General features: G+C 39.5%; 1 long non-coding RNA gene across 1 annotated transcript; it reads left to right on the top strand.

Annotated features, from left to right (window-relative positions):
- Nucleotides 1–936: 936 nt before the first annotated feature.
- On the top strand, nucleotides 937–17,356 carry LOC137072827 (uncharacterized). Its single transcript, XR_010904687.1, has 3 exons — nucleotides 937–1,768; nucleotides 4,246–4,349; nucleotides 17,297–17,356. It is a non-coding gene; the product is annotated as an uncharacterized lncRNA (long non-coding RNA).
- Nucleotides 17,357–19,672: the final 2,316 nt, after the last annotated feature.

The following is a 19,672-nucleotide window of genomic DNA, read 5'->3' as shown; positions in this document are numbered from 1 at the left end:
ATTTCACCCCCCCTTTAACCTCATACCTGCCACCGCCCAGCCCAGCCTAGGCTCCACATGGGTTAGCCCAGATGAGATGAACACTGCTCATTGTGCTCACTACAGACTTTTGAGTGAATCAGTTTTGGAGTTACTTTTCAAAGCTTTGAATCAATTGAACAAATTGCTCCACAAAATGATTCAGTTTGGAAGTGTTCGAAGCGCCACACGCTGGACAGAACGGGGAGATGCAACAAAAACACCTTTACAAGCACATCACAGATGCTTTATTGAAAGTAAAATACATCAAATGCAATCAACTAATAACATTAAATATCAAGTGTCTGTATAATTTATGTTATTTGATCCATTTTCAGGCTTGTTTTGTTTGTTCCATTGATGGCTCAGCTAAACAGGCCAATGAGAGACTTAACTACTATTATTCCTTTTAATTATACTAATGTCTAGGTACTGTATATTTCGCTTTAATACACAGATCGTGGTCAGGGGTCATTGGTCTGATTGGTTGAAGGATTATCCAATTGTGTACAGTCATTTGAATAATGCCAGTTGATCACGCCTCTTGTGCAGTAGAAAATACAGAGCAGACTCCCGAGACCAATGTTCAGTCTTAAATCGAGCTTGGTCCGGTGATAGCCAGACAAGGCTAGATGTCTTCTCAGGTCCTAAAACCTGTACCTGACCCAAATCGCTGAACCCGACGTGCATACATAAAAAAAAAAAAAAGGAAAAACCCAACCCGAGACAGACTGATGAAATTAGACCCGAGTCCTTTACGACCCAACAACATTTATTTTCAAACCTGACTCGACCCAAACGTCACACCGCAGTCAAGTCCCGCTGTCCTGCTGACTGATTTGGCCGCTGCTCCATTACTTTAATTTATTTATTTACTTATTACTTATTATTGCCTGTCCTGCTTTGTGACCAGTGGGTTGGAAAACTAAACGTGATAGCTTGATAAAAAAAATTAAACCAATAAACTTCTCAACATACAGCTACACCTCTGCAAAGATTGTTTTAATCAATGCCCAAATCATAAAATAAAAAAATACCCATTAACACTCTCTGTTCTGAACGCCCATGCCAAGTTTTGGCCCTGGTGTGAGGTACATTATCTAAATGAAATAGTACACCTCTCTTGCTTTTGCTCACCAGCGTTGCCAACCCCAGCAGGGTGAAAGAAGCTGAATGAATTGACATAAAAACACATTTTGAAAGCATTAAGGTATTTCACATTAGTGAACTTTAGGTGAAATATCGAGGGCATTTTCCATTGTCAAAATGATGTATGAGACACAGCTCACACAAGTCATGTTTTGTGTATTTCTGTGCTTAAACATTAGATGGCACACTATTACCTGTCCTTACTGCCTGCCTGGAGGAATATATAAGTGTGTTTGGATATCTCATTGTACTTCACTTATTAAACTCTACTTTATAGAAATGTCATTGAAGAGTTCTTTACAGAATGTGTGGCTTTTATCTGAGTGTCCTGTAGGATAGCAGAATAAAACATCAAACCCATTGACAAATATATTGTTGTCTTCGCATCCATTAGTGATATTTCCAGTTTCATTGTCCAGCCATAATGTCCAATTACAAGTGTTCATTTGTTTCTAGGACACATGCTAAACAAGCATCGTGCGCTTTCAGCTCCACCTCATATTCCTGCCATTCCAGTGCCTATCTTGATAGTCTCTCTATCTGTCCGAGTGTCTTTATAGGGAAGGGCATCACAATTTCCACAGCTCTCCACCGACTACAGGTATGAGTTATATTATAAGTTTAGGTGTTTTAGATAGAAAAATATATTCTTTACTATGGATTGTGTGCTTCCACAGCCACTTTGTGATGTTTGGATACAGATACACTGGTTCATGAATATAAAAGTTCAGAAAATGAAACAGGACCTACAGCTGACTTGATGAAATCAACTGAAAATACATTAAATATATATATATACTCCTAGCTAGACTGACTTTATTTCTCTTTCGTCTTTAATTATTTCTGAGAATTAACAGAGATTTAGACATTGATGAGTTATTAAAAATGTTGGTCACCATTATGGAGATCAGTGTTTCGTTTAGTTGGGCAGTTTTGACTCTTTGCTTTTTGAGTTTGTGGTCTTTCTGATAGTGTTTATCAAAACACATTATGTGTTGAAAAGTTACAACAATGTCCTCTTCGCATAATAAAGTTGAATAGTTCAATAATCTAATCACTGACACAGATTGGCTATTTTTATTAATAGATGATTTTCACCTGTTTTTGTTGCCGCAGGTCAGACAGCTAACTTTTCTCTTAAATTTATATAAAGTTTATGCAAGTGTTCGAATTAAACACTTTCAAAACAATGTTCATGAAATCATCACATTTTGTCATTAGTATTTGATGAATGTTTGTGAAAACATTCTTTGAACGCTCTTTAAATATTAAGGGTCGTTAACTTCCAAAATTTAGTAATGGCTGAAGGTTGGATGCTATACAGCAACATCCCCATAGCTTCATTAACAATGCTCAGGTGTTCATCGCCATGGTGTTTATCGCCGTGGTAACTTCTGCTACACAGATAACCTCCGGAGCAGGTTTTGTTCTGGGTCAGAGATTGCAGACCCAAACTGGTGTGACCATTGTTGACCAGTGTTAACCAATCAGCTGTGAGAAAAGTGACACAGGGAGCACCATAGGGCTTGAGCCCCTCCCCTTTGAAAGTGAAAGTGCCTTTTTCATCGCACCACAGTGCCCCCGCCAACGCGATGTCTACCGAGGGCGGACCCTATTAGAGCTACGCTATTACATTCTATACTTTTATTAATTCTTTGAGAAACCATGAGTAAAGGTTGAATAATGACTGAGATTCAATGTTCAGAAATGAATTATTATTAATATTTTTAACTATGCATAACTGTATTTATACCGTATATTTTTAATGATTAAAAAATGCCATTAATTTATATTATTGACAACATATTTTAGTTTTGTCTTGGATATTTTTTATTATATCAGGTAACATTTTAAGCTCCCACATGGTGATGTTATAATAAACCCCATCTATGGGGCATGTTGTCACATTTAACTTCCTTTCTTTTGGGGTAAATCAAGAAAAAAGTAAACACTGCATTAATGAAACAAAACCACATAATTGTACTAGACATGTGTGACATTAATATGGATACTCTTGAACCCAAAATGGATTTATCCAAACTGAGAAAGTCAAAAAGTGTGCCCCGCTCGCCCCTATATCTGATGAAATAAAGCCACTTTGCCTGTCTCTTGCACCAAATGAAAGCAGTTTATAGTGGAAAAAACCTCAGAGACAAAATGGCTTATCTTTTGCTGCTAACAAAATTGACCAGTAATATCAAACTTTGCCTTTAAATTAACAAATCAAATATATAATACATGCATTCATATATAATGTTTTAAAACAACGAGTATCCATTTGAGCTCTTTGTGAAACTATATAAATTATTGGGTATATTTTTGATTCACACCATGCATTGAAATAGTCGTAGGTGATTATATTATATATGATATAAATATTATAGATATTTTATTTTATTTTAAAGATAAATTCGTTTAATTTTGTGAAAAGTTTCAAAACGATCTCTTAATCGTCAGCAGAATTCCTTTACTATTTATATTTGAATGTTTTATGTCTTTTTTGATGGCTGTGCTAGTTGACTAAATATGTTTATTGCTTTATCCATGATTCAATTTATTAAATATTTAAATCAGTTATGAAATAGATTTAAAAACACTAATTTGACTGCTATTAAATAGATGTGTTAATCCACTTTTTCATCGATCTTTTTTATCAATGAAGAATAAGCTCCTAAAAACAGTGATCTCCATGATGGTGACCTCAAATTTTGACCAAAAATCAACATTTAAACCTCTGTTAATCTCGATAAAAACGTCTGTAAACGTCTAAAAGAAAACAATGATCTGGTTAAGTGAAGCTGTTTGTGGAGTTGTTTAATCCTCCTCTGCAGAGATCTTCAGATGATTTCAGGTTGTGGCTGAAGTCAGTTTTAGTTCTTCTTCTATCGCTTTCTTTCAGTGACTCTGTTTGATAACAGCAGGTGTTCAAATGTTTGACAGAATGTTTCACGAACATTATACTAACCTTTTAAAAACATTTTAACATTTCCAAAACTAAAACAGAATGTTTAGAAAAATGTAAGATATCTTAGCTGAGCCTGTAGAACACCTCATTAAACCTGTTTTTCTCATTCTCAGATTGCTGATAATGGATAAAGGACAGCATCCTCCTCCATATCCCGTTTCTGACCAGACCAACATTCCCGGCCAGACGCAGAAGGTTTCCCATCAAACCCAACCAGGTCAGCGGACTAATAGTTCAGAAACGATTAGTCATTGTTAACAACAGTGCTTCAGTAATGTAAAATGGCAACTGTATACAATCAACCGCCTCCACAGAAAACAATCATGACATCCAGTGTAAACCAAATGATCCCGTCTTCACAGTATATCCTGTGTTCATATGGGAACCACCAGCAGGGTGTTAAAGTAACACTGATTCAGCGTTAGAGTTAATTAGATACTTAATTGATTAATTGAGTAATGATTGGTTGATGATTGAAGACACCTGATGATAATGAGCAGAATCACTGAAGGAAAGAGAAACACAAGAACTACAACTGACTTCAGCCACAGCTTTAGATGAAACCAGACTGACTTCATTTCTGTGCAGTTCTTTTCGAGAATAAACAGGTTTAGATTTATTTTATGATTTATTGAAAATGTTTGGTCACCATTATTGTGATCAGTGTTTGCTTTAGTTTTTTTGGAATAGTGTTTATCAAAACACATCATTTGTCGAACAGAAGCCATTAACAACATGGTGGTACAAGACCGCCCAGTACTGTGTTGTGAATGTGTTTATGAGGAAATTATGACCTATTATTGTGTGTATTTGTCATTCAAGTGTAAAAGAAAACTCAGTTCAGTATCATGGACTATACAGTAGAGATGACGTTTTGGGTGCGTTTACATGAGCAGCAAAGAAACAGAGCACAAGTCTTCTTGAGCTTGGATGGTTTAAAGTTATATTAAAATACATACAAATGACTCCATAAAAGGAATTCTGACCTTAAGTCTTTGATTCCAGAATTAAAATCGATATTTGATTCCTAACCCTAACCATAACTAAAACAGTCCATTCTTCAAGTATGCCATTGGTGAGTGTCGATGTTTTCAGTTATGAGACTCTCTAACTGCCAACTAGGATACTTCAGTATAAGACTATAAACTGGAAAACAAATGTTTACAGGACAATATTTCCGTTATCTCAAGTTTGAAGATTTTTGCATGCTTTCTCTTTCAGTTCCAGTGGCGGTTTACAACCAACAGCCCGTCATGTCCGCCAGCCCTCAGGTGGCTCAGGGTGAGAAGAAAAGCTCTAGATTTACAAAACTCTTCTGTTTTTAAACACTTGAAGGTTTCAGCATGCACATGATGCACCTGTCCTATAGAGAATACTATACTGGAGGTTGTGATCATATTTGTCATTAATATTGCCTCTTTTTTCCTCATATGTAGCAGTGGTAGTTATTCCACCACAACTGTCTGAATTTCCTGGGCAGATGAAATGTTCTCAATGCCAGCAGCAGATCGTCACGGAGACGGCTTACGTTAATGGAATGATGGTTTGGCTTATCTTCGGAGGTCTTTGCATATTTGGGTAAGGAACTGTATTTCCCTAGCCTGACAAGCCAGACCCACATCAACATGTTTGGTCTGGAAACTCCCCATTGACGGCTCAATCCGAGGGGCGGATAAACGGTTGTCTTTCAAACTCCCTCTGCACGCGATAGGATAACGCTACACCAACCAGAGCAACGAAGGTGAAGCAGAGCTCGCTGACAGATTAAACATTCCCCGTATCCGGTCGGCTAAACTCTGAACACATCTTCCCTTTTTAAGAATGACTTCAGTGCCGTTCTTTGTTCTTTTCTCAGAGAAAAGCTTAACTCCAAGTCTTCCAGAGTCGCGGTCAAAGCTGATTCGAAAGACCGCCACCGTTCGCCAGTTTCTGTGTTTACTAGAAGCACGCAAACGCAACTCGGCCGTTGTCATTATGGCCCCGCCCACCGACTCTATACACGATGTGATTGGCCCGGGAAGAGTTTGGCGTTTACAGCTCAGAAGGGTATTGAGAGTTGCTAGACGACACTCGCGGGCAGATTAGATTTGCTGCCGCTAGGGTGCGTCTAGAGTTCTAGGCTAGTATTTCCCTGAATTCTCTTGAAATATATAGAAACTTTTTATATAATGTATTTATATATATTTGTATTTACACATTTATTTGTAGTTGCCATTTAGTACATTTAACTTTAGATATGTACTATATATTATATTATATTATATTATATTATATTATATTATATTATATTATATTATATTATATTATATTATATTATATTATATTTTTTATAATTTGTGCACTGGTCCACAGTTATGTTGGAACCAGAAGGGGCCGTCCCCATACTGTTCCCACAAAGTTGGGAGCATGAAATTGTCCAAAATGTCTTGGTATGCTTTGGAGGTCTGTAGCTATTGAAAGTTGGTGACTTCTGCGCACTGAGACCCTCAGCATGCGCTGACCCCGCTTTGTGATTTTACGTTGCCAACCCCTTCGTGTCTGAGTTGCTGTTATTCCCAATTTGTTCCACTTTGTTATAACACCACTAACAGTCGAGTGTTGAATATTTAGTAGTGAGGAAACTTTACAAATGGACTTGTCAGGTGGCAACCTATCACAGTACCACGCTTGAGTTCACTGAGCTCCTGAGAGTGACCCGTTCTTTCACTGTTTGCAGAAGCGTCTGCATGCCTAGTGCTTGATTTAAACACCCGTGGCCATGGAAGTGATTGGAACACCTGAATTCAATGATTTGGAGGGGCGTCCCAATACTTTTGGCAATATAGTGTATATATCATGAGAAAATAAAATATTTTTTTCTACATTCAATTATTCTGTTTTGTTTTTCTGTCCAGGATCTGGCCGTGTTGTCTGATTCCATTCTTCGTTAAATCCTGCAAGGACGTAGAGCACCGCTGCCCAAACTGCAAAAGCATCATCTACGTGTACAAACGCATGTAGCTTGTTCTGATGCGAAGAAAATCTGAACAACCAAAAGAAAAACTTCATTGGCAACATCCTTTGGACTTCCTAGTTAATACATCTTGTCATTTTTGCACAACACTAATGTTTATTTGTGTCTTGTTTATTTGATTAAAATGTTCTAAGGTCTGCAAAACCTATTTTTCCCCAAAAAATCCCCAAAGCAAGATTTGTTTTAGGATGTTTATCTGACAATATAGCATGTTTTTTTTAGATCTAAGACAACACAACACATATAAAACACAAATGACTCGTTTGCTTCATTTTCAACTGCAACTACAGTGAAAATAAACAAAATAAACAAAATGCATGGCAGCCCATTAAATCATTGTGTTTATCTTTAAAACGTTTTGCCGCACAATCCCTCAGATCAAGGACTATTACAATCACTAATGTGAAATTAATATAACATGATAATCTAAGAATAGACTGAATATGATCAGTGAATTAGTCCACTACATGAATATAGTGATGGGAGAAAATTAAGCTTTTCAAAGCTTCATATCAATTTAACTCATTGCTTCACAAAAGGATTCACTGTAAAAAAAAAAAAAAATAGGGAACAAGCCTGCCGCACTTAAAAACTGAAGCCGATGCAACTCGATCGCCCCTGAGTGGTTGGTCCCAGTATAGCTCATAACCCCCACCCCTCCTGATTCTAATGGACATTACACAAACTAAACAATGAAGTTACATTTCATTAGCCTGACAAGCCAGACCCACATCCAGATGTTTGGTCTGGAAACTCCCCATTGACGGCTCAATCCGAGGGGCGGGATAAACGGTTGTCTTTCAAACTCCCTCTGCACGCGATAGGATAGCGCTACACCAACCAGAGCAACGAAGGTGAAGCAGAGCTCGCTGACTGATTAAACATTCGCTGTATCCGGTCGGCTAAACTCCGAACACATCTTCCCTTTTTAAGAATGACTTCAGTGCCGCTCTTTGTTCTTTTCTCAGAGGAGAGCTTAACTCCAAGTCTTCCGGTGGCGCAGGCAGAGCTGATTCGAAAGACCGCCGCCGTTCGCCAGTTTCTGTGTTGACTAGAAGACTGTGTTACTAGATGCACGCAAACGCAACTCGGCCGTCGTCATTATGGCCCTGCCCGCCGACTCTATAGCCTACACGATGTGATTGGGCCGTCCAGATTCTGAGGAATACAGCTTAGATAGGAATTGAGAGTTGTTAGACCACACTTGCGGGCAAATTAAATTTGCTGCCGCTAGGGTGCGTCTAGATTTCTAGGGTAACATTTCATATAATGTTTGGAAGGAATTTAGGGGTAGGTGGATTAAGATGAGAATGAAACACAGGCTTAATTTTTAACATGAAAGGTGGAATGAATTCTCCTGTACGCAGGGGGAAGGTTAAGGTGGACTGTCACCGGACTAATGATCTTGGTGACAGTAAATGGCCCAATAAATTTAGAAGCAAGTTTATTAGAAACGGAGCGGAGAGGAATGTTCTTAGAAAGCCACACTTTTTGACCAACGACGGGTGGCTTAGACCAGTGGAGATTGGCTTTAGCCTTGGTGCGTGCCATTACTTGGAGTAGAGTCTTCTCACGACTTCGAATTCCAGGCTCTGAAAAATAGGTGGCTGGTACCCTAAACTGCACTTAAACAGAGAAAGGCCTGTAGATGACACTGGTAACGAGTTATGAGCATACTCAACCATAGAAATTTGTTAGCTACAGGAAGAAAGATTCTTGGAAACCAGACACCGCAACATTCTCTCTATATCCTGGTTGGCTCGCTCGGACTGACCATTGTTTTGGAGATGATAACCTGAAGACAGACTCACAGTAGCTCCTAATAATATACAAAACTCCATCCAGAATTTTGACACAAACTGAGGACCCCTGTCAGAAACAATGTCCATCGGGAGACCATGTAACCGAAAGACGTGGTCAATTACAGTAACCGCTGTGTCCTTGGCTTAGGGTAATTTGGGCAAGGGAATGAAATGTGCCGCTTTCGAGAACTATTTCACAACGGTTAAAACAACCGTCATGCCCTTAGAGGGGGGATCTAGTGCAATGTGGGACCAGGGTCTCGAAGGAACTGACAGCGGTTGGAGTAACCCATCCAGAGGTCGGTTAGACGTCTTACCAACAGCACAAACCGAGCAAGCCAAAACAAAATCATGAATATCGCAAGCCATTAATGTCCACCAAAACCGTTGCTTTACTAAGTGCCTAGTGCAACTTAATCCTGGATGCCACGTTGGAGCAATGACCCCCTCGGATCACGTCAGACCGTAACCCCTATGGAACAAACTAAGAGTCTCAAAAACACCCAAAAAATATTATTAGACTTGACACGTTGCCATGGGAACAGTTTTTAAAATATTGGCGCTATAACTTTGACTCACAAAAGTCCTATCCATTTGATCGGCCTCCTACTATGAACACAAAATATCAGGAATCCATTCATTTGTCTCTATCTGCCATGTTTAGGCTGGACTCTCTACCTCTGGAGTTGCCCATGGTGCAAGGCGGTGGGCTGGAGTGGGTTTGCTTATAGCCCCCCAGCTCATCCGCCATGTCTTGGAGTTCACCCCGGTAAACGAGAGGGTCACTTCCCTGTGCCTTCCAGTCAAGGATAGGTCTCTCACTGTTGTATGTTCCTACGGGCCGAACGGCAGTGCAGAGTACCCGGCCCTCTTGGGGTCTCTGGGAGGGGTGCAGGAAAGTGCTCCGACTGGAGACTCCATCGTTCTACTTGGGGGACTTCAACGTCCACGTGGATAGTCACAGAGAGGGGCGGGATTGGGAGGAACGGCCCCCCTGATCTGACCCTGAGCTGTGTTCTGTTATTGGACTTCTGTGCTAACCATGGCTTGTCCAAAACGAACACCATGTTCAAGCATAAGGGTGGATCACGCCTCTTGTGCAGTAGAAAATACAGAGCAGACTCCCGAGACCAATGTTCAGTCTTAAATCGAGCTTGGTCTGGTGATAGCCAGACAAGGCTAGATGTCTTCTCAGGTCCTAAAACCTGTACCTGACCCAAATCGCTGAACCCGACATGCATACATAAAAAAAAAAAAGGAAAAACCCAACCCGAGACAGACTGATGAAATTAGACCCGAGTCCTTTACGACCCAACAACATTTATTTTCAAACCTGACTCGCCCCAAACGTCACACCGCAGTCAAGTCCCGCTGTCCTGCTGACTGATTTGGCCGCTGCTCCATTACTTTAATTTATTTACTTATTACTTATTATTGCCTGTCTGGCTTTGTGACCAGTGGGTTGGAAAACTAAACGTGATAGCTTGATAAAAAAAACAAAAAAAAACAATAAACTTCTCAGCATACAGCTACACCTCTGCAAAGATTGTTTTAATCAATGCCCAAATCATAAAATAAAAAAAATACCCATTAACACTCTCTGTTCTGAACGCCCATGCCAAGTTTTGGCCCTGGTGTGAGGTACATTATCTAAATGAAATGGTACACCTCTCTTGCTTTTGCTCACCAGCGTTGCCGACCCCAGCAGGGTGAAAGAAGCTGAATGAATTGACATCAAAACACATTTTGAAAGCATTAAGTTATTTCAGATTAGTGAACTTTAGGTGAAATATCGAGGACATTTTCCATTGTCAACATTGTATAGCGATATGACGCACAGCTCACACAGAAATCCCTTACAAAATCAAGCAGCTTCCTGAGAAATGTTGTGAGTATTTCTGTGCTTAAACATTAGATGGCACTCTATCTTCTAACAGCAGACACATTACCTGTCCTTACTGCCTGAAGGAAAAAATCTGCTCATTGTACTTCACTTATTAAACTCTACTTTATAGAAATTTCATTGAAAAGTTCTTTACAGAATGTGTGGCTTTTATCAGAGTGTCCTGTAGGATAGCAGAATAAAACCTCAAACCCACATTGACAAATATATTGTTGTATTCGCATCCATTAGTGCTATATCCAGTTTCATTGTCCAGCCGTACTGTCCAATTACAAGTGTTCATTTGCTGCTAGGACACATGCTAAACAAACATCATGTACATTACAGGCTGAAACTAAACCTTTTACAACAAAAATATAGTGTTATCTGTATTATGTATGGCACGCAAAGTCTTTTTAATGTGTTTATGTCAAGCATTTAAGAGAATATAAAGGTCAGAGGTCTGCGACTGGGTAAAACTGGTTGACGTCTATACGCATGGTTGGGATGGAGATAATGCACTGGATGAGGTGTTAGTACTGGAAATACAGGAGTTTTGTCAACATGTTCCTCATAAAAAAAATGCAGTTATAGACATCAGGCAGAACTTCTGATTGGCATCAGCTTTCAGCTCCACCTCTTTTGCTTCCATTTCAGTGCCTATCCTGATAGTCTCTTTATTTGTCCGAGTGTCTTTATAGGGAAGGATATCAGAATTTCCACAGCTCTCCACCGACTTCAGGTATGTGTTATATTATAAGTTAAAAAACGTTAAGGTTCGTTAAAAAAATAAAAGTTCAGAAAATGAAACACAAGACCTACCAACTGACTTCCAGCAACAGCTTTAGATTAAATCAAATGAAAAGACATTAAATATCTCTCATTAAAGATTTAGATGTTGATGATTTATGGAAAAGATTTGGTCACCATTATGGAGATCAGTGTTTCATTTAGTTGGGCAGTTTTGACTTTTTGTGTTTGTGGTCTTTGTGAGGGTGTTTCTCGTGACACATTGTGTGTTGAAAAGTTAGTTAGTTCAATAATTCCATCACTAATCCAAATTGGCAATTTTTTATTAATAGATGTTTTTCACCTTTTTAGCCACAGGTCAGACAGCTTAGCCTGACAAGCCAGACCCACATCAAGATGTTTGGTCTGGAAACTCACCATTGACAGCTCAATCTGAGGGGCGGATAAACGGTTGTCTTTCAAACTCCCTCTGCACGCGATAGGATAGCGCTACACCAACCAGAGCAACGAAGGTGAAGCAGAGCTCGCTGACTGATTAAACATTCGCCGTATCCGGTCGGCTAAACCCGAACACATCTTCCCTTTTTAAGAATGACTTCAGTGCCGTTCTTTGTTCTTTTCGCAGAGAAAAGCTTAACTCCAAGTCTTCCAGAGTCGCGGTCAAAGCTGATTCGAAAGACCGCCGTTCGCCGGTTTCTGTGTTTACTAGAAGCACGCAAACGCAACTCGGCCGTCGTCATTATGACCCCGCCCGCCGACTCTATACACGACGTGATTGGCCCGTCCAGATTGTGAGGAATACAGCTCAGAAGGGTATTGCGAGTTCCTAGACGACACTTGCGGGCAAATTAAATTTCCTGCTGCTAGGGTGCGTCTAGATTTCTAGGCTACAGACAGCTTACTTTTCTCTTAAATTAATATAATGGTCATGCAAATGTTAGAATTAAACATTTTCAACAACTTTTCAAACAAGGTTCATTAAATCATCACATTTTGTCATTAGTATTTGATGAATGTTTGGGAAAACATTCTTTAAATATTAAGGGTCACTGACTTTCTGACTTAGTGGCTTAAAGTGATAGTTCACACAAAAATGAAAATGTAATGTTTAAATCTGTTTATCCCCAGGGCATCCATGATATAGGTGACTTTGTTTCTTCAGTAGAATCCAAATAATAATTTTTATATATATATTGCATGTCAATAGTAACATTTTAGCATATGAGAGTGAAAAAAAGTCTTGATGTCTTAAGACACGAAACGATCGGTTTCTGTGAGAAACCGAAAATAATTTATATAAATTTCCACACCTAAAGACAACACTATGTACATCTGGTTTCAGTGCCATCACTTTCGGTAGGTGAGGCTAAAACACACGACATGGCATAGAGATAGGCACGAGAGATAACTTCCGCTGCTTATATCTGATTGAGATAAGCCATATTGTATACATTTGACCTCACCTACAAGAAGTGGTGGTGCGTTCAAGGCTATTGTACATAGATTGCAATCTAGGTATACATATATATATATATATATATATATATATATATATATATATATATATATATATATATATATATATACTGTTCGGTTTCTCACACAAACCTATCTTTATTTTTATTTTTTTAAGTATTTTAACTACTATTAAAAAGATTTGTGTTAATCTACTTTTTCTTAAAAAAAAGAAAAAGAAAACGAACTGATCACCGAAAACTGGTGACCTCAAATTTTAACCAAAAATCAACATGTAAATCTTTGTTAATCTCAATAAAAAAAACTTTTTTAGTTACGAAGGAACGTCTGAAGCTGGTAATGCTGTTTGTGGAGTTGTTTAATCCTCTTTTGCTGAGATCTTCAGAGATTTAATAAATTTTATTTCAATTAATATCATCTAAGTTTGTAGCTAAAGTCAGTGTTAGTTCTTCTTCTTTCGCTTTCTTTCAATGACTCTGTTTGATAACAGCAGGTGTTCAAATGTTTGACAGAATGTTTCAGGAACGTCATACTAAACTTTCAAAAACACTGTAACATTGCCATAACTAAAACAAAATGTTTAGAAAAATTTTCCTAGAACAAAGATTTCTTAGTTAAGCCTGTAGAATACTAGCCTAGATATCTAGACTCACCCTAGCGGCAGCAAATTTAATCTGCCCGCGAGTGTCGTCTAGGAACTCTCAATAGAGCTTTGACCGCGACTCTGGAAGACTTGGAGTTAAGCTTTTCTCTGAGAAAAGAACAAAGAACGGCACTGAAGTCATTCTTAAAAAGGGAAGATGTGTTCGGAGTTTAGCCGACCGGATACCGCGAATGTTTAATCAGTCAGCGAGCTCTGCTTCACCTTCGTTGCTCTGGTTGGTGTAGCGCTATCCTATCGCGTGCAGAGGGAGTTTGAAAGACAACCGTTTATCCGCCCCTCGGATTGAGCTGTCAATGGGGAGTTTACAGACCAAACATTTTGATGTGGGTCTGGCTTGTCAGGCTAGTAGAACACCCCAATAAACCTGTTTTTCTCATTCACAGATTGCTGATAATGGATAATGGACAGCTTCCTCCTCCATATCCTGTATCTGGACCTGGACCAACGGTCCAGACCAACATTCCCGTCCAGGCGCAGCAGGTTTCCTATCAAACCCAACCAGGTCAGCGGACTAATAGTTCAGAAAGGTTTAGTCAATGGTAACAACAGTGCTTCAGTAATGTAAAATGGCCACTGTATACAATCAACTGCCTCCACAGAAAACAATCATGACATCCAGTGTAAACCAAATGATCCAGTCACCTGTGGTCTGTTGCATAAGTCCAGTTTCAGTTGCACAGTAAAGGTGTAATCACACTAGGCACTCTGAACGAAGTGTGTTCGACCCCCAAACCCCGGTTCATTTGACAAGTGTAATTGGCTCTGGAAGAGGTGGGCCAGAGCACGGTTTGGTTGGGCTCAAGCATGGTCAGTTTGCATGCAGTGTGAGCGTGCTTCTGTCATCATTGTGACAGCAAACAACAAACTATTACTACTCGGATACCGTTTTTAAACTAAATCAAGTATATTTATGTTTACAGAGCCAGGTCCTGGTTCTCACCTTATTGATGAACATGAATTGTAGTTTGTGAGTAAAGCTGCAAATTCCTTCATCAAAGCCAGCTGCCTCTAGCCTTGCTCTGCCCTCCTATGTACTTCCGCTCAATTTTCATTTTCCTTCAGTACTACGTCTGGGACTGCTGTGTTTTCTTAGGTTTTCTTCACACAAATTTTTACCGGTCCAATCAGCAAACAGAGGGAGTGGCTGAGAACGATGACATTGATGTCGTGCGCTAGTTTGAGTTGTAGTTCAGTAATTGCGGTGGAGAAAGATGCAAACTAAACCATTCATTCCGTTGTGGCACCGCTGCCGAATATCCAGAAGTTAAAGTCAGAGCAATAACAGTCTTTGCTGGGGTTTGTTGGTGGCCATGATGTTGTGGCCCTCCTTCCCAACAAGGGGAATTCGGGAAAAGTTTGATTTTCCAGCTCGCTCCTTTAGTGGTGAAGGAGTTGCTGAAGCTATTCGGATGGTAACTGTTTCTCGTGGGGTCAGAAGGTATTGCCATCATTTAAGTTACAGGGACTGGTCAGTTAATTTATTGCCGTGTATGTAAAAATCCCTGGCCGAGTTACCTACTGCTTTTGACAAACTCCAAGGTCGTGTGGTGATGTAATAGTTGTCCGAATCCACATCTCTGAGTTTTTAAGAACATATCACTTCAAAATTCACTGTCTATAATCCTTTTTGACCACTGCAGAGCACCGTACGGTTGCTTTGCTGCTATTTGGATGCATTTCTAGACTTGTATTTCTTTAAAATGCTGGCAAGTATTTACAAGAGCAATATATTTCATTTTATAATACCAAGCATATTACATTTTATTTACAGCATGTTACGGACCACGAGAGCAGCACGTTCCCAATCACAAAACTCTCCCATCTACTGTGGCGTGAATTAATCACAATCCGATGCACAAGTTTAAGGTTTTATCCTATGGTTTTATCACTGAGGTGGCCTGCGAGTGCACATTTATGTTGTCAGACTTGTGTGAAACAGGCGAAGGGTGCATGACATACGTCACAACCAAACATTAGCGATTGGTTATGGCAGATCCAGAGTAACTCAGGGAAGATCCAATAGTTTTAAACCTCAACAGAGTACCCGCTTCGCGGAAATAAACCCTTGTCAATGAAGAGTGGCCAGACTCTATGTACAAATGAAGTGTATAAGAGTCTGGTAAAACCAGGCTAAACTGCCTCCGTAATAATCGTATGATTAGTGAAGTGCAATCAAGTGAAAATTACTGCGCGGTGATTTAGATTTTGGTGATTTATTGAAAATAATGTACCATTATTGTGATCAGTGTTTGCTTTAGTTTTTTGGAATAGTGTTTATCAAAACACATGATTTGACAACACATGACAACAGAAACCATTAACACCACTTGGTGGTACAAGACCGACCAGCACGGTGTTATGAATGTGTTTATGAGGATTTTATGACATATTATGGTGTATTTGTCCATTCAAAAGAAAAAGAAAAAGTTCAATATCGTGCAATATACAGTAAATATGTCTTTTGTGTGTTTTTCAATGTGTGAGCAGCAAAGAAACAACGCACAAGTCTTCTTGTGCTTGGATGGTTCAAAGTTTTATTAAAATACATACAAATTAGCCTGACGTGGTCATACAAAATTCTAGTCAGAATATGAGTCTGAAACTGCTCCATTAGGCTGTGATTATGGGGCGTGTTTCAACCGAACCAGGGAAGACCTCAACTGGATAGACCTACAACCAATCAGAGCAACGGAGCAACGCATTACGCTAGTTGTGAAATGTCAACAGAGCTCAACTGCACTGTGTTGCCAAGTCTGCGATTTTTTCCTCAGGTTGTTTTCTGTGTCCGCAGTATGAAGCGACTATTATGTGATATATAGACCCATGAGTGCGAATTTTAGCAGGCAATTTTGCCAAAATAACACACATTTTACTCCCCAAACACCTTTTTTTTCCCCGGAGAACCCCCCAAGAAGCTATTGTTTTGGGCTAGTAGTTGGTGGGTTTTGTTGTAAAAACTTGGCAACCCTGTCTGCACGCGCGCTGGAATAAACAATCTTTGCCAGTGTTGTAAAAAAATAAAAGAATTTAAGGATACACAGAGTACTTACCAACATGATCATAATTTCTGAGAGTGTATAGTAAAGGTGATGCATATACAAACAAGCTCTCCATTTAGGATTTGAACAAATATAATCCAAGCCCCTTTGATGACGTGGTTGATTACGTTACTGTTTATCATCTGTCCATCATCGTCTAAAGCCCGCTCTGATGATTTCATTGGTCCGAACAGTTTCTGTTCAGGAATAATTACTCCTCTATGGATCGAGGCCAGACCAAACCACCCGACTTAAAAATGTTGTGGGCGGGGCTAAGTTCGGCTGGTATCCAGGCTACATACAAATGACTCCATAAAAGGAATTCTGACCTTAGGTATTTGATTCCTAACCCTAACCATAACTAAAGCAGTCCATTCTTCAAGTATGCCATTGGTGAGTGTCGATGTTTTCAGTTATGAGACTCTCTAACTGCCAACTAGGATACTTCAGTAAAGGACTATAAACTGGAAAACAAATGTTTACAGGACAATATTTCCGTTATCTCAAGTTTGAAGATTTTTGCATGCTTTCTCTTTCAGTTCCAGTGGCAGTTTACAACCAACAGCCCGTCATGTCCGCCGGCCCTCAGGTGGCTCAGGGTGAGCAGAAAAGCTCTAGATTTACAAAACTCTTCTGTTTTCAAACAATTGAAGGTTTCAGCATGCACATGATGCACCTGTCCTATAGAGAATACTATACTGGAGGTTGTGATCATATTTGTCATTAATATTGCCTCTTTTTTCCTCATATGTAGCAGTGGTAGTTATTCCACCACAACTGTCTGAGGCTCCTGGGCAGATGAAATGTCCTTATTGCCAGCAGCAGGTCGTCACGGAGACGGTTAGCATTAATGGAATGATGGTTTGGCTCATCGCTGGAGGTCTTTGCATATTAGGGTAAGGAACTGTTTTTCCCTGAATTATCTTGAAGACTTCTGGAAAAAGTAATTTCAGACATATGTTGCAACTTTATATATCATGTATTTAAATATATTTTAATTTACACGTTTATAATGATGAAGTTGCCATCTAGTACATTGAACTTTAGATATAGTATATAATATTATATTATATATAATTTCTGCACTGGTGCACAGTTATGTTGGAACAGGAAGCAGCCATCCCCAAAAGGTTCCCATGGGAGCATGAAATTGTCTAAAATGTCTTGGTATGCTTCGGAGGTCTGTAGCTGTTGAACCATTTAACAAATGGATTTATTGTCCAGGTTGCAACCTATCACAGTACCACGCTTGAGTTTACTGAGCTCCTGAGAGCGACCCGTTCTTTTATTAATGTTTGTAGAAGCGTCTGCATGCCTAGTGCTTGATTTATACACCTGTGGCCATGGAAGTGATTGGAACACCTGAATTCAATGATTTGGAGGGACATCCCAATACTTTTGGCAATATAGTGTATATATCATGAGAAAATAAAATACATTTTCATACACTCAATTGGCCTGTTTTTTCTGTCCAGGATCTGGCCATGTTGTCTGATTCCATTCTGTGTCAAAGCCTGCAAGGACGTAGAGCATCGCTGCCCAAGCTGTAAAAGTCTCATCCACGTGTACAGACGCATGTAGCTTGTTCTAAAGCGAAGAAAATCTGAACAACCAAAAGAAAAACATCACAGGCAACATCTTTTGGACTTCCTAATTCAAAGCAAAACATACATCTTGTAATTTTTGCACAACACTAATGATTATTTCTTGTTTATTTGATTAAAATGTTCTTTATCTTAAGGACTGCAAAACCTATTTTCCCCCATAAAATCCCCAAAACAAGACTTGTTATATCATGTTTATCTGACAATATAGCATGGCATTTCAGATCTAAGACAACACAATACATGGACAATACAAAGGACTCATTTGCTTCATTTTCAACTGCAACTACTACAGCAACAAAAAATTGCATGGCAGCACATTGAATCTGTGTGTATCTTTAAACCGTTTTGTTGCACAATACCTCAGATTAAACACTGTTGGACAGCTATCACAGGACTATTACAATCCCTAATGTGAAATTAATAAAATGATCATCTAAGAATAGATTGACTATGATCAGTGAATCAGTCCACTACATGAATACAGTGAGGGGAGAAATTAAGCATTTCAAAGCTTCATATCAGTTGAACAAATTGCTTCGCAAAATGATTCACTGTCTGGGACAACGAACTTAAGTTTTTAACTTGTGTTAAAAACTGAAGCTGATGGGTCTTGATCGCCCCCAAGTGGTTGGTCCCAGTATAGCTCAGAAACCCCACCCTGTGTATTCTGTGTATTCTAATGGACGCGAGACAAACTAAACAATCAAATTACACTTCATAGAATTTTTTTCTGTCATCATTTTATCGCACTGGTTTCATTTCAAGTTTTTTTTTTTTATTAGTTTGGTTTTAGTTAGTTATTTGATGCTATAAACATAGGGGATGTGACATCATGATTGACAGCTGTATCTACCAGTACTACAGTACAGACTCCGGTCCCGAGATCACTACAGCACAGACTCCGGTCCAGAGATCCCTACTGCACAGACACTGGTCCTAAGGTCACTACTGCTCAGACTCTGGTCCTAAGGTCACTACTGCTCAGACTCAGGTCCTAAGGTCACTACTGCTCAGACTTCGTTCCTAAGGTCACTACTGCACAGACTCTGGTCCTAAGGTCACTACTGCTCAGACTCCGGTCCTGAGGTCACTACTGCTTAGACTCCGGTCCTGAGGTCACTACTGCTCAGACTCCGGTCTTGAGGTCACTACTGCTCAGACTCCGGTCCTGAGGTCACTACTGCTCAGACTCGGGTCCTGAGGTCACTACTGCTCAGACTCAGGTCCTGAGGTCACTACTGCTCAGACTTCTTTCCTGAGGTCACTACTGCTCAGACTCCGGTCCTGAGGTCCCTACTGCTCAGACTC

Source organism: Pseudorasbora parva, chromosome 4 (genome assembly GCF_024679245.1).
Source record: "Pseudorasbora parva isolate DD20220531a chromosome 4, ASM2467924v1, whole genome shotgun sequence".
NCBI classification, from domain to species: domain Eukaryota; kingdom Metazoa; phylum Chordata; class Actinopteri; order Cypriniformes; family Gobionidae; genus Pseudorasbora; species Pseudorasbora parva.
This window is presented reverse-complemented; position numbering and strand designations above follow the sequence as displayed.